A 3,317-nucleotide genomic window follows, 5' to 3' on the forward strand; every position below is an offset into this window, starting at 1 on the left:
CCCAAGGCTCAGGCTCATGGAATCAGGGAATTCCAGACTGGTCTGGGTGGGAAGGGGCCTTAAAGATGATCCAGTGCCAGGGACACCTCCCCATATCCCAGGTTGCTCCAAGCCCCCTCCAGCCTGGCCTGGGACACTCCCAGGGATGGGGATTCCACGACCTCTCTGGGCTTCCCAAGCTCCTTTCCTCCATCCCGAGTGAAATCCATGGAGAACCAAACCCTGGATTGGGATGGTTCAGAGGACAAGGGTCCATCCTCTCCTTGCCTTTTTTCCTGGCACGGGGAAAACTCCCCTGTGCGCTCTGGGAACCTCTGGGCACTTTGGGAACCCGCAGCGAGGAATTCCAGGCCCTCACATCCAAGTCTTCCCCCTTCCCAAGGAGGAACAGAGGCTGGAGAGGCTCTGGAGCAGGAAATCGCTCCTGGAGCGCTGGTGGGTGTACGAGACGTGCCAGGCTGCCTCATTCCATGAAATCTGCTTCCCATTAAAGAGCAGCCGGAGCTCTGGAGCCCATTAAATGCTACTTTTCAGTACCAGGCTTTGATTCCAGCTGTTTTGTTTTTTATGGACGGGGAGCCGAGAGAGGGAAAGGGGAATAAAAGCGAGGGGAAAAAAAAAAAACGGCCGCTGGGTCGGAGGGTGGAAAAAAAACCCCCTCAGGATTCCAAACACACCTTCCCTGCTCCTCCAGCCCCCTTTGGAAAAGCCCTCGTGGATGGATCAGCCTCTTCATCACCTCGGTGTGATGGAGATTCCAGACTCCCCGCTTGGAATGGGCCTGATCTGTGCTCTGGGAAATGTGGGGTTTGAACTTCCCTGGGAATGATGGGCCGGGAGCAGGGATGGGGATCCTGCATCCCAAAGGCCTCAAAACAGGGATAAACGGGGTGAAACGAGTTCAGAGTTCGTTAATTAGGAAGGAATTGTCTGCTCTGAGGGTGGGGAGGGGCTGGGATGGAATTCCCAGAGAAGCTGTGGCTGCCCCTGGATCCCTGGAAGTGTCCGGGGCCGGGTTGGAGCAACCTGGGAGAGTGGATTTTGGGATTAAAGAGGATCCATTTGCCCGTGGTGGAAAGGGACCTGTGCCGACCTGGAGTCATGGAATCATGGAATGGCTTGGGAGGGACCTGAAAGCCCATCCAGTGCCAACCTCTGCTGTGGGCAGGGACACATTCCCTTATCCCAGGTTGCTCCAATGTGACCATTTCATTCCCAAAATGAAACATCCCTTCAAAGGGAGCAAAGCAAGGGATGGGAGCTGCTGTTCCATCTTATTCCTTTGGGAATAACAGTTTAGTGTCTGTTCCCACTGAATTCCTGCAGGGAATTCCTGCCCTTCCAAGGGGAGCAGAATTCCCTCCCTTCCCTCCAGCGGGGCCCTTGGAAAAGCGGCTCATCCCTTTTTCCAGCCTCTGCATCTATTTTTAAGCCTCCCAGGGATGAGACCGGACAAGGAATTCAATCCCAGCTGCGAAGGGAAACCGGGAGGGAAGGTGCCAAGCAGACTTTGGGCTCGGCTTTAGGCACCAGCCCCGCTCCTAAATGGGTTCCAGACGAGGAGGGACCCGCCGGGTCCCACAGCTGGGCCTCCAGATGTGCCACCCACCCCCTCCCTGGGACGCTTCCCAGCCTCTCCGTGCTCCCGGTGCCGGGAGGATCCCGGGATCGGAGGTGCTGACGTGAGGGGGGGGGGGTTGGTTGGTGCTCCGGCCCGGCCTCTGGAGAGGTGATATTTTTGGGTGTGGGGAATGTCCCGACAGCTCGTTCCGGGTGAATCAGCGGCAGCTGCTCCCACCAGGATTCCAGAGGGCTTGGCCGGCGTTCCAGAGAGCCGGGTCGGAGAAGGCTGGGAGCAACCTGGGATATTGGGGAGGAATTCCTGGCTGGGAGGGTGGTGAGGCCCTGGCACAGGTTGGGCAGAGAAGCTGTGGCTGCCCCTGGATCCCTGGAAGTGTCCAAGGCTGGGAGAGCTGGGGGGGTTCCCCTGGAGAAGAGAAGGCTCCAGGGAGAGCTGAGAGCCCCTGGCAGGGCCTGAAGGGGCTCCAGGAGAGCTGGAGAGGGACTGGGGACAAGGGAGGGAGGGACAGCACACAGGGAATGGCTTCAAAATGGAAAAGGAGATATTTGCATGGGATATTGGGAAGGAATTGCTGTCTGGAAGGGTGATGAGGGGTTGAAATGAGTTTCCCAGAGAAGCTGTGGCTGCCCCTGGATCCCTGGAAGTGTCCAAGGCCAGGTTGGAGCAACCTGTGCTGGTGGAAGATGTCCCTGCCCGTGGCAGAGGATGGAATGGGATGGGATTTAAGGTCCCTCCCAACCCAACCCAGTCTGGCATTCCTTGATTCCTGCCTTTCCCAACCTCCCCTGCTGCCGGTGCCGGATGATCCCGGTCAATCCCCCTCATTCCCTGGCTCTGGGGTGTCTTCTCCACCTGGTCCCCCCGGGAGCACCCGGGAGCTCTTTGAGGTCTGGATTCCTGCGCCTGGGAGAGCTTGGGCTGAGAATTCCACCCTGGTTTGGGATGGAAGGGACCTGAAAGCTCATCTGGTTCCACCCAGGGACACCTTCCACCAGCCCAGGTGGCTCCAACTCGGCCTTGGACACTTCCAGGGATCCAGGGGCAGCCACAGCTTCTCTGGGAATTCCATTCCAACCCCTCATCATCCTCCCAGCCAGGAATTCCTTCCCAATATCCCATCTAACCCTCTGGCACTGGGAAGCCATTCCCTGTGTCCTGTCCCTCCCTCCCTTGTCCCCAGTCCCTCTCCAGCTCTCCTGGAGCCCCTTCAGGCCCTGGAAGTGGCTCCAAGGTCTCCCTGGATCCTTCCCTTCTCCAGGTTGGACATTCCCAGTTTTCCCAGAACAGACCAGCATTTGCAATAATATTTAATTTTCAATAACATTTAAGAACTCTTTAATTCCTGCTTTAATAATGAAGCTTCCATCTCCAACCAGCATTCCCAAGGAGGAGAATCCCAGTGGCTGAGGCTCGGGTTGTGTTTGCTGAGGAGATGGAGGAGGGAAAACATGGATTTGAGTTGGATTTTCCCGGGGGAAGGGAAGGAAAAGGAGGTTCCAGGGCCGGGCTGGGCCGAGCAAGAGCCTCCAGACACATCCTGGGCAAGGGCTGAGGGGAAAATGGGAAAAACTAAAGAGGAAATAAGAAAATGAAAGGGAAAATAAGGAAAATAAAGGGAAAAGTAGGAAAATAAAGGGGAAAAAATTAAGAGAAAATAAGGAAAAATGAAGAGAAAATAAGGAAAATAAAGGGAAAACAAGGAAAATAAGTAAGGAGAAAAAAATAAAAAATAAAA

Source organism: Corapipo altera, unplaced genomic scaffold, assembly GCF_003945725.1.
Source record: "Corapipo altera isolate COAL_440 unplaced genomic scaffold, ASM394572v1 60978, whole genome shotgun sequence".
In the NCBI taxonomy this organism is placed as follows: Eukaryota; Metazoa; Chordata; class Aves; order Passeriformes; family Pipridae; genus Corapipo; species Corapipo altera.